The sequence below is a fragment of the Triticum aestivum genome, chromosome 5A (genome assembly GCF_018294505.1).
Source record: "Triticum aestivum cultivar Chinese Spring chromosome 5A, IWGSC CS RefSeq v2.1, whole genome shotgun sequence".
Taxonomy (NCBI): domain Eukaryota; kingdom Viridiplantae; phylum Streptophyta; class Magnoliopsida; order Poales; family Poaceae; genus Triticum; species Triticum aestivum.
This window is the reverse complement of record NC_057806.1, coordinates 686,480,202-686,493,014: the sequence shown is the minus strand read 5'-3', so window position 1 is coordinate 686,493,014 and position 12,813 is coordinate 686,480,202. Positions and strand designations below refer to the sequence as shown.

The window sequence follows — 12,813 nt, the reverse complement described above, 5'->3', positions numbered from 1 at the left end:
GAGTACTGGACTGCAGCTAAGCCCCCGAGTGGGAGGTTTGCTCTCCACTCGGTAGGATTTTTTCAAACTTAGGCGAGTACTAGACTGCAGCTAAGCCCCCGAGTGAGAGGCTGACTCATCACTCGGTAGGATTTTTCGAACTTAGGCGAAACAGATTCGCAGCTAAGCCCCCGAGTGAGAGGATGACTCATCACTCGATAGGATTTCTTGAACTTAGGCGTAACAGATTCGCAGCTAAGTCACCCACTGGGGGATTTTGGTTACAAGTATAAGCAACAACAATTATTTCAGAAAAAACTGTTAAAATCTGTGTGGTGATGAGGTGACCAACCGATGGCGACGCGCGGGGCGATCGAGTGGTGATGAGGTGAACAACCGACGGCGACGCGAGGGGGCGGCCGAGTGGTGATGAGGTGACCAACCGATGGCGACGCGCGGGGCGGCTGAGTGGTGATGAGGTGACCAACCGATGGCGATGCGCGGGGCGGCCGAGTGGTGATGAGGTGACCAACCGATGGCGACGCGCGGGGCGGCCGAGTGGTTATGAGGTGACCAACCGAGTGGCGACGCGAGGGGCGGTCGAGTGGTTATGAGGTGACCAACCGAGTGGCGATGCGCGGGGCGGTCGAGTGGTTATGGGGTGACCAACAGATTGCGACGCGCGGGGCGGCCGAGTGGTTATGAGGTGACCAACCGAGTGGCAACGCGCGGAGCGACCGAATGGTTATGAGGTGACCAACCGATGGCGAAGCGCGGGGCGTCCAGGCGATGTAGATGCATCCCGCGGAGTGACGATGCGTGGGCGTCCGAATGATGTAGACGCGTCCAGCCGAGTGGCGACCCGCTGGACGGAGGAATTGTGAGGACATTTCCCACCGAGTGGCCACTGGACTGAAACGTCTGTGTCCGACTGCCGCAGTGGTCTGTTAACCATTCGAGCAAATTCATCTGAACATGCGTTCCAGTGAGCTTAAGTCCCGTCCGCGTGAACCTGGGTTCGAACAGAAAAGAAACTGTTAAGCGACTGCCGAGTAATTTGTGAGCTAAATTGTAAAATGGTCCGAGAGGATAAAGTCCTTAATCCTCTATCGAGCATCTGGAGACTTGTTCTGCGGGGTTCATCATCGTCAAAGCGGGGTGCCGCCAGCCCCGGGAGGGAGGGGCCGTATGTGGGGGTTCACCGATGACATTGTAGATGTAACACCCCGGATATAACTTTCCCTATTTGTACTCCAACTCTTGCCATTTCCGGCGTTAAGTTATATTTATTTCCTCGGGTTCGGGTTTTTGTCTCCGTGTGTTGTTGTCATTGTCATGCATCTCATATCATGTCATCATGTGCATTGCATTTGCATACGTGTTCGTCTCATGCATTCGAGCATTTTCCCCGTTGTCCGTTTTGCATTCCGGTGCTTCGTTCTCCTCCGGTGGCCTTTTCTAGCTTTCTTTCATGTGTGGGGATTAAACATTTCCGGATTGGACCGAGACTTGCCAAGCGGCCTTGGTTTACTACCGGTAGACCGCCTGTCAAGTTTCGTATCATTTGGACTTCGTTTGATACTCCAACGGTTAACCGAGGGACCGAAAAGGCCTCGTGTGTGTTGCAGCCCAACACCCCTCCAATTTGGCCCAAAACCCACCTAACTCTGCTCTATCATCTAGAGCGTTCGATCACGATCGCGTGGCCGAAAACCGCACCTCATTTGGACTCTCCTAACTCCTCCTATGCCTATAAATAGGCCCCCCTCGAAATATCCTGGATCCCCTCCTCTTCAAACCCTAAAAAAATCCACCGCGCCGCGCCGGACACGTCCGGTCCGGGCGGACGAAGCTGCCGCCGCCGCCCCGCGCCAGTAGCGCGCCGCCACGTGGCACCCGGTGCCAGCCGCCACCACGGCCCGCACGGGCCCGAGGCCGGCCCTCTCCCGCGCCCGCCGCCGCCTTCTTCCCCGCGCCCGGCCGCCGCCTCGTCGCCCTCCGCCGCCAAGCCCCTCGCCGGCCGGACCCATCCACCGCACTCCTCCCCGCCGCCTCGCGCTCCGCCGGCCGGAGCCGAGCTCCGCCGCGGCCGGCCATCTCCTCCTCCTCCTCCGGCCTCGCCTCCCCGCATGGATCCGACCGCCCCGACCATCTTCTTCTTCTCCGGCTCAACTCCGGCGAGCTCCAGCTCGCGCCGGCGAACCTCGGGCCGCGTGCCCCCGAAACCCTAGATCCAGATCCGGAGGTTGAATTTTTTGCTAAGTCCTTAAAATTTTTAGTTCATATGCCCATGTTCGCGGCTCCGTAACTTTGCTTCCGTAGCTCTGATTCATGCATATAGCATATCAAAATGTTCATCTCAGAGAGTACATCATTTCATTCCATTGCATCATTTTCATTAGAGTTCATCTTGATGCCCTAAATGCTGTTAGAAGAGGGCTACTTGAGTTAATTGTCAGATCTGCTACTCCGTTTAGCACTTTTGTCATTTTTGCCATGATTATTGTGTGCATGATATGCCCGTGAGTTCTACATGTGTTTTGTTAAGGGTTTTGTCATCTTTCCAGAGGTGCAACCCATGTATTTTTAGGATGTGTGTGGTGACTTGTGCAAGCTTGCAAAGTGGTGCACTTGCTAAGTCTGTTTTCAGGGACTTGGTAATTTCACTAAGTCCTGAAGCTGTTTATCTCATGATGCCATATGTTCTTGTTGTTTCCTAGTGATCTGTGCCTCTTTTGAGGATGATCAGTTAGGGAGTTTTGTTAATCTTGTAGTGATCTATCCATCCATGTCTTTGTTTGCAATTATGGAGCACCCTAGCTTGAGTCAATCGAGCTCTACTTTTGCTACTTTGTGAATCTGGGCAGATTGTCAACTTGTTTGCAATTTTGCCGGTGATGTTGTAGTTGATCCGTGCATGCTATGCTATTGTTCTTGCCATTTCTAGCTTGCATTTTGTGCCTTCTTGATGGATGTATGCTTGTCTTGCCATGACTTGCTCTGTAGTGAGTGCATCGAGCTCGTAAACATGCCTACTTGAGTTATATTTCAGCATGTGTCCGTTTTTCACTAAGTCTGAAACTGATTATGTTTTTGCTATGTTCACATGCTTGCAACTGTATTTTCTGATCCCTTTTGGCTCAAGGTCACTAAGGGACTTTTGTTAAGCTCTTTGAGTAGCTCCATGCCATGCTTTACTTTGCCATGATCAGGTCCTGTAGCATGTAGTTTTGTTGCTCCGAAGAGGGCTACCTGATCTGAAATTCCAGACAAGTGTTGATTTCACTAAGTCTGAGATCTATTTGCCATTTGCATTTTTGCCATGCTTGTTTGAACCTGTTAATGGATGATTTGGCCGTAGCTCAGTGCTAGGATTTTGTTAAGAATCTTGTGTGCATCCCTGTCATGTATTTTGTTGTTATGTTTGGATGTTGTAGCATGTTCATTTCATTGCATTTAGATGCCTACTTGCTGTAAATCGCAGACCGGTGTCAGATTTGAATCGCTTGCCATTTCCAAACCATAATTCCGATTCCGGCGTTCTTTATATCGTTTTCAAGCGATTTCATCTCATCTTTCCAGTGGCACACTTGGTTTTCCAAGTTAAAGCCAGGTTCATGCATTTCCTGCCATATCTTGCATTTGGCATCCCGCATCGCATCCCGCATAGCATATCATCATTTCATCATATTGCTTGCTCTTGCACGTGGTTGATTGTATCCTTGTTGCTTGTTTGTCTTGTTTGGGTAGAGCCGGGAGACGAGTTCGCTAACGAGGAGCCCGTTGAGTTTGCTTTCGAGGATCCAGTCAACTCTGACAACTGTGCAGGCAAGATGATCATACCCTCGAAATCACTACTATCTTTGTTATGCTAGTTTTGCTCGCTCTTTTGCTATGCCAATGCTATGATGCCTACCACTTGCTTGCAAGCCTCCCAAATTGCCATGTCAAACCTCTAACCCACCTTGTCCTAGCAAACTGTTGATTGGCTATGTTACCGCTTCGCTCAGCCCCTCTTATAGCGTTGCTAGTTGCAGGTGAAGATTGGAGCCCGTTCCTTGTTGGAACATTTATTTACTTGTTGGGATATCATTATATTGCTATGTTATCTTAATGCATCTATACACTTGGTAAAGGGTGGAAGGCTCGGCCTCTCGCCTAGTGTTTTGTTCCACTCTTGCCGCCCTAGTTTCCGTCATATCGGTGTTATGTTCCCGGATTTTGCGTTCCTTACGCGGTTGGGTTATAATGGGAACCCCTTGATATTTCGCCTTGATTAAAGCTTTTCCAGCAATGCCCAACATTGGTTTTACCATTCGCCACCTAGCCTTTTCTTTCCCTTGGGTTCTGCAGACTCAAGGGTCATCTTATTTTAACCCCCCCCCCCCCCCCCGAGCCAGTGCTCCTCTGAGTGTTGGTCCCACCGAGCGATGTCCGGGGCTACCAGGGGCAACTCTGGGCTGGCCTACCCGACGTCTGGCTCATCTGAGTGTGCCCTGAGAAAGAGATATGTGCAGCTCCTATCGGTATTTATCGACACATTCGGGCGGTGTTGCTGGTCTTGTTTTAACCTGTCGAAGTGTCTTGAATTACCGAGATACCGAGTCTAATCGGAACGTCTTGGGAGGAGGTCTATTCCTTCGTTGACCGTGAGAGCTTGTCATGGGCTAAGTTGGGACTCCCCTGCAGGGATTGAACTTTCGAAAGCCGTGCCCGCGGTTATGGGCAGATGGGAATTTGTTAATGTCCGGTTGTAGATAACTTGAACCTTAATTAATTAAAATGAATCAACCGAGTGTGTTACCGTGATGGCCTCTTCTCGGCGGAGTCCGGGAAGTGGACACGGTGTTGGAGTAATGTTTGCGCAGGTTGCTCTCTAGTTTCTCGCTCGCGCTTTGCCTCCTCTTCTCGCTCTCCTTTGCGAATAAGTTAGCCACCATACTTGCTAGTCGCTTGCCGCAGCTCCACTCATATTTTACCTTGCCTTACCTATAAGCTTAAATAGTCTTAATCGCGAGGGTGCGAGATTGCTGAGTCCCTATGTCTCATAGATTACTATTACACCAGATGCAGGGCCTGATGATTCCGCTCCAGGTGACACGTATGAGCTCAAGTGGGAGTTCGACGAAGACTCTCAACGTTACTATGTTTCCTTTCCCGATGATCAGTAGTGGTGCCCAGTTGGGGGTGATTGGGACCGTGTCGCATGTTGGGTTCTCTTTTATTTTGGCGCCGTAGTCAGGCCATAAGTGTTTGGATGATGTAATGTTATTTATGTACTTGTTTGACGTGGCGAGTGTAAGCCAACTATGTTATCTCCCCTTTGTTGTTCATATTACATGGGATGTTGTGAAGATTGTCTAACTTGCGACATATGCCTTCAATGCGATTATGTCTCTAAGTCGTGCCTCGACACGTGGGAGCTATAGTCGCATCGAGGGTGTTACAGTAGATGAGGCTGGAGACTACGAAAAGCCAGACGGCCCCGGTGGCCGCGCTGAAGGTTCGACGACGGCCTCACAGATGAAGCCGGAGACAACAACGAAGCGGATGGCGCTGGTGGCTGCATGCTGAAGCCAACCAACCGAGTAGCCTGCACTTTAATAGTCTAGAGTGCAAAAATTATCGCTGGGCTAACCAGCCGAGTGAACCTGTTCGTCAGCCAGCGAGTGAAAAGGTGAATCGGCCAAGTGAACCACAACTGGGTTGTGATCTAGTTGCAACGCCATCCGCCGAGTGGAATAAACGTTGAGTCGGTCAGGCGACTTTGTTCGTCTCAGCAAGCCTTGCAAGTTAGCAAGTATAGGTACATCCATGAATATTTTTTGTTGGACTAAAGTGTCCACGGATGGATGCTATTTTGCAGGGAGTGAAGATCACAGATGGCCGTGCATGCATGCACAGATTAAGCTGCGCATTAGTCATCAATCGAGGACAGAGAAAACTGGCGCATTTAAGGTCCTCTGCATGCCCCCTTGCTCCTCTGCATGCCCATCGGATCATTAAATGATTGGGAAACGGCCCAAGGATTTAAGGTCCTGGGCGAGAAGTTTTTGCATGGGCTAGCTTAACTATGGTAATAAGTAATCTGGTAATTAACTGCTATAATTGACTTGCGTACCTGGTAGGGGATGGACTTACGGGAACGGGGCCGTCGGCGGTGCTGGGGAGAAGTTCAGCATGTGTACCTCGTGGGCATGGAGCAGCATGTCAACCGACCCAGCGGCACTGGCGATGACGGCAAATCTGACCATAGCATCTCAGGTCGCGCTGTGACCGCCGAAGTGATCGGCGATGACACGCTGCGGCAAGCGCAGATCACCGGACAGCGGGACGATGGCTTGGCCGCCGGAGCGGTGGGCGGTGACGCGCTGCGGTGAGCGCGGGTCACCGGACAGTGAGACGACGGCGCAGCTGCCGGAGCGGTCAGCAGTGACGCGTTGTGGCAAGCGCGGGTCACTGGACAGCGAGACGATGGCGTAGACTTCCATGGCTTGCGAGGTCGGGCGAGGAACCCATTCGTGTGACGAAATTTCGTCCGAGTGAAACTCGCCCAAGGCAGGCGCGGTGTAGAGGAGACCTGCTTGCCGTCACCGTCTGAGCCGAGGAGGATCTTGAGGAGGGCAACGGTGGCGTGCTGCAGCGCGGCGCCGACGGGGAGTCACTGGGGCTGAGCGTCTGCAAGGACCTCCATTGTCGTGGCTCTCTCCTCTTCCGTCATTCACAAGTGCGACATGCAAAAGAAACAAAAAGCAATTAGCAGATCATCGATTGGTTGTAAAGAGGACCGGATGAGATGAGCAACTCCCTGATCCTTTTGTATGATGGAGTATTTTGTGTGATGGTCGGGACTCCAATAGTCAAAGTTGGAAGGCGATTGTTTGATCTCGGGAGATCATTCCAAGAAAGCTTGGGTTGCCTCCAGAAATTAGTCTGTTGCTGGCGATTGAAGAAAGAACCATATGCATCATGGCCCGATAGACGCCATGCCCCACGGTGGGCGCCAACTATCGTGGTAACGATTTCGACAATAAGAGAGGGGTAGGATAAAGGAGCATATGGGTGACACGGTGGTTTTAGCGAGTTCGGGCCTCTCACGGTGGAGATAACAACCTTACGTCTCGTGCTCCGGAGAGGCTTTGTTTTATCTGAGTATGTATCCGGAGATTACAATGTGTGTTTGAGAGAGAGGGGAGAGCGGATCTCCATGCCTGAGCTATGTCCTTAGACTAATGGTTAGAAAGAGAGAGAGGTGGAAGAAAAGACCCCTTAGTCTAGTGGTGGGGGTGGCTTATATAGAGTGCGCCACCCCCTCACCCCTTATGTTACACGGTGGAGCATCAATGCCATAATGCCTGCCCACTACAAAACCGTCATGCTGACTATTGGTCTTTGCATATCTGAGTGAGTTACACGGTCGAGTGGAATGAGCTCGTCGAGTGAAGTGCCGTGCTCCGAGTGGTTATCGCCGTCCGAGTGACTTTCAAGTTGCGGTACATCTGGACGGCGATCTGGCCCAGGGGTCCAGTACACAGTATACAGTGTCCATGGGTAGGGCCTTTAGGTCAGGCCTGTTACCCTACCCCCAATACATGTCCTCGTCATGCTGCACGAGGCGGGAAGTTGGAGCTTGTAGGCGACCTGGCCGACCCGTTGCACCGCCTGAAACGGACCAAAATACTTGAAGGAAAGCTTTTGGTTAGCTCGCGTGGCCAGCGATCACTGGATGTAAGGTTGAATCTTTAGAAACACCCGGTCATCCACCGCGAAAATGCGCACTGATCTTTTCTTGTCTGCTGAGTCTTTCATCTGTTGGCGTGCTCGAAGAAGGTGCTGACGAAGCAATGCCTCCATCTGTGCTTGGTCTTGCAACCAATCTTCCAGATCCGGTGTAGCACATGACAGGGGGTCGTTGATACCAAAGTGCCTTGGCGCATGCCCGTACAGAGCCTCGAAAGGAGACGTCCCCAAAGCAGAGTGAGTGAGGTGTTGTACCAAAATTCAGCTAGAGCCAGCCATTGGGACCACTTGATTGGACATGCATGGACGAAACACCTCAAGTAAGTCTCCAGGCACTGGTTGACTCATTCTGACTGCCCATTCGTCTGTGGGTGGCGACCCGTGCTCATGTGAAGTTTAGTGTGCGTCAGCCTGAACAGCTCCTTCCACATGATGCTTGTGAAGATGGGGTCTCAGTCAGAAACAATAGCTGTTGGCAATCCGTGGAGCTTGTAGATGTTGTTGACGAAAGCCCGAGCCACTTGGAATGTCGTGAACGGATGCGACAACGGGATGAAATGGGTGAGTCCTGATAACTTGCCGACCACCACCAAGATGCTATTGTACCTGGCTGACTGCGGCAAGCCTTCAACAAAATCCATAGTGATGACTTCTCAGGCTTGTGTTGGCACGAGGAAGGGTTCTAGCAGCCCAGGGTACCGGACACGTTCGGGCTTGGCTTGCTTGCAGGTTTGGCAGTCTTCCATGAACAGCTTGACATGTTGTTTCATCCCTGGCCAAGTGAACAGCTGTCGCACTCGCTGGTAGGTGACGTTGAAACCAGAGTGCCCTCCAATGGCATCCGCATGCAGTGCTGACAAAACTTGCTTCTAGAGAGCCACATTGTTACCCAACCAGACCCGTCCATGCTGCTTGATGATGCCCGAGTCCAGAGTGAAACCGTCCTTGTTGGTTGCGCCTGTAGCTAGGCGAGTTAGCCACCTTTGCGCCATAGGATCTCCACTCTAACCTTGTTGTACTGAGTCCAACCAAGCTGGCACCGCTACTGTGATGGACGCGAGATCTCCTTGTGGGGGTCCTGGGCGTCTATATAAGGCACATGCCACTCGATTGTCCACACCATGTTTGTAGACAATGCGATAGCGCAGGCCGAGTAACTTGGACATAATCTTCTGCTACCACGGCGTCGCCAACCGTTGATCCTCTAGGTGAACTAAACTCCGCTGGTCAGTATGAATCAGGAACTCGTCGTTCTGCAAGTACTGCCGCCAATGTTCGACTGCCAAGAGGATCGCTAATCCTTCCTTCTCATATGTGGACAAGGCGCTATTACGGGGACCCAAGGCCTTGCTCAAGAAGGCCACCAGGTGTTTGCCTTGCTTCAGGACTGTGCCAATGCCTTTGTCCGATGCATCCATTTCCAGCTCGAATTAAACTTTGAAATCCGGCAACGCTAGCACTGCCGCAGTGATCAACGCTCTTTTAAGTTCCTGGAAAGTTGTTTCCTCTAACTCTGTCTAGCGAAACACTGTGTTCTTCTTAAGCAAATCTGTTAGCGGTCGGCTAGTGATGCCAAAGTTCCTCACGAACTTTCGATAGTACCCCGCGAGACCGTGAAAACCACGCACCTCCTTGATAGTGGATGGTGTGGGCCATTTGGCCACCGCAGCGATGTTTCGATTGTCGGTGCGGACTCCGTCCCCACTGATCTCATGCCCCAAATATAGTAGACTCGGCCTGGCAAAGGTGCACTTGCTCAGCTTGATCTTCAGTTGATGCTGGTCGAGGAGTTGGAAAACTTGTCTCAGTCGCTCACAGTGCTGCTTCAATGTGGCGCTATGCACTAGGATGTCATCAATGAAGACAAGCACCCCTTGCGGTTCACTTGGGCCAACACTATGTTCATTCCTTCCTGGAAAGTTGTCGGTCCCCCCGTGAGACCATAGGCCAACACTTTGAACTCAAAGTGGTTGTGGTGTGTCTTGAAAGTGATCTTGTGTTCATCCTCGGGCTTCATTCTATCTGATGATATCCGGCCCGGAGGTCCAGACTAGTGAACAACGTGGAACTAGCCACCTTGTCCAGGAGCTCATCGATGACGGGCAGAGGATAGCGGTTTTTGACTGTCACCACGTTGAGTTGTCGGTAGTCCACACAGAAACGCCAAGACAAATCTTTCTTCTGAACTAGCAGTACTGGTGAAGCAAAGGGGCTAGATCTGGGCACAATGATACCTTGGGTAAGCATGTCTGCGACTTGTTTTTCGATCTCGTCCTTCTAGGTCGGGCTGTAGCGGTACAGACGCACATTGACAGGTTTCGCCCTGGGCAAGAGAGGAATTGTGTGATCAAAAGAGCATTGTGCGGTAGTCCCTTAGGTTCCTCAAATAGGTGCCCAAACTCGCTGATCAAGGCATCAACTTCAATAGGCACATGCACCTCGGTGACAATTGGCTCCCCTTGATCTATAGCGTACAACCGAACCATGCGCGCGACACCAGAGCGCTGTATTAGCTCAGTAAGTTCGTCGCTAGAGAGCTGATGGCACTGACTGACATCTGCTCGTGCACCCTAGAGGTGGACTGTGACGCCCTTGTAGTTAAAGGCCATAGTCTTCTTGAGCCAATGCACCTTCATGGGGCTATGTTGCGCAAGACAGTCGATGCCAAGGATGACGTCGTAGCAACCCAACGGAAGCACCTTAAGGTTGGTGTCGTAGGTGACCCCATGGGTTTGCCATTGTCACGCCGGCAGCTCTTGGTCGCAGCGTATGACACCGCCGTTGGCCACGCGCACTGCCAGAGGGTGCCTGGCCTTAACCACGCCTTGTAGCTGCATGGTGAGCAACTCGCAGATGAAACTGTGAGACGAGCCGGAGTCGACGAGCATCAGGACCTCTCGCCCCTGCACCCAGCCGTGGAAGTGCATGCGGGTGGGGGGATCCCCTCCGTCGAGGGCCTCCTTGGAGAGGACGCAGCAGTCCACGCTCTGCTCGCTGGCTGCTTCATCGCGTGGGCTTGGTTCACTGATGTCCACCGGTTCGCTGTGCATCATGGTGAGCAGCTCCTCAACCACATGCAGCTGGGTGGTCGGCCCATAGCGGTTATCGCGCCCCTAGCGCTTGCCACAGGTGAAACAGAGCCCGCAGGCGCGTCGGTACGCACAGAGGTCTGCAATCTTGTCTTATGTTGGTTGAGGATGCGCCGCTTCGAGTGCGCGGTGATCTGCGCTGCACCCCTCCATGGGTAGTGCTGGCTTGGCCGGCGCAGCTGATGGTGGCGGTGGCAGAGGAAGGGCGGTACGTGGCACCCCTCGGGACGTAACTAGTGCAGAGTATCGATGATCGTCCTTCCTGTCCTCTCTGCGCATGGCTTCCAGCACCTCCTCCTGTAAACAAGCAAGATCGACAGCAATATCTAGAGTCTTGGGTCGATGTAAAACAACAACAACTCATATATCTTTCTGCAGCCCATCAATAAAATGTGTAATGAAATAAGATGACTCCCACGATTCGTGATGGGCCACTAGATTGTGCATAAACTGAGTGAATTTCTCTGCGTATTCGATCACCGAACCACACTGCTACAACCGATTAAATTGTCGCAACAAAGACTGAAATTCCTCTCTCCCGAATTGTGTAAATGCATCTAGTGCCACCCCTAGTTGGTTTTGGAGTATTGACGACAAACCTAGTTGAGGGACTAATGTGTTTGTGAGAATTGCAGGATAACACAGGTAGAAGTCCCTCATTGATTCGGTTTTCTTACCAGAGATGACCCCTAAAAATGTATCAAGACATTGATGTCAAAGGTGGTATATGAAGATATTCACATTGAAGACTATGACAAGAGAAGACATCGCATGAAGCCTGTGGAGCTCGAAGACTTAGATCTTTCGTAGCTCTTTTTCCTCTTCCTTGTTGAGTCATAGGAACCACCGTACTGTTAAGTGGGGTCCAAGAGAACCATTCAGAATGACTGAAGTGATGCTTAAACAAAACCTATGTCTTCGAGTGAAGACTATGAAAGCGAATCTTGTCCAGAGTCGGACAAGTCAGCTTTGCTTGTAGCCCAAGTAAAGTTGTCGTGTGAGTTTGAAATCTGACCGTTGGAACACGTGTCAGTTCCTTAGTGACCCAGGGTCATTTCGGACAAATCAGGTCGGGTTGCCTAGTGCCTATAAATAGCCCACCCCCTACAACCATAAACGGTTGGCTGCTCAGAGTTAGTGTACGGCTTTTGTTGTTTGAGAGCAACCCACCTCGAAGCATTTGAGAGAGAATTCCTAGCGAGGATAAAGCCCTAACCACCCAGAGCCAAAGAGAATTAGGCATCACTTAAGTGTTCTTGTCTGTGTGATCTGAAGACTTATTACACTTGAAGATTGTGAATCCACGGTTAGGCGTCGCGTTCTGAGCATCCAAGAGACATTGTGGATTGCCGGTGAACGAAGTCTGTGAAGGTTTGGGAGTCTACCTTGAAGACTTACCAGAGTGATTGGGCAAGGTCTATGTGACCTTAGCTCAAGGGGAATACGGTGGTGTCCTGAGCTGCGTGTTCAGGACTGGGTGTCCGGGACTGTGTGTCCTCAGGTTTAAATACCTAGCCGCCCTAACCAGACGTACAGTTGTCACAGCAACTGGAACTGGTCCAACACATCATTGTCTTCAACGAGTCACTGGTTTCATCTTTCCTTTCTCTTTACGTACTGTTACTCCTTGTGAAGTCATTGTATGATTGCACTATCTTTTATCTTCACTGAGTGAATGTGTGTTCGGTTTGGCTTCATAATATCTTCCTACCTGATCCTTACTACATTACTCCTATTAGTCATTGTGCTGTCACTCTATTGAATACTTGACTATGGCTTGCCTAGTGTAGTCTACCTTCCGCTGCAGAGGGTAATAGGTTTATTTCTATCGTTTGTCTTCATAACTTCCACGTTTTGAAGACTTTCATAAAAATCGCCTATTCACCCCCCCCCCTCTAGTCGATATAACGCACTTTCAAATTGCACACAAACTGCCTCTGCAAACGCACCCCAATCTGTATAAAGTAGGTGCGCTTTGGTGGACTACAACCACGGCAGTGCCCAG

General features: G+C 51.2%; 1 pseudogene; it reads right to left on the bottom strand.

Moving 5' to 3' along the window:
* The window catches only part of LOC123101806 (riboflavin biosynthesis protein PYRD, chloroplastic-like), a 55,180-nt pseudogene that overhangs the window by 36,391 nt on the left and 5,976 nt on the right, over window positions 1–12,813 (bottom strand).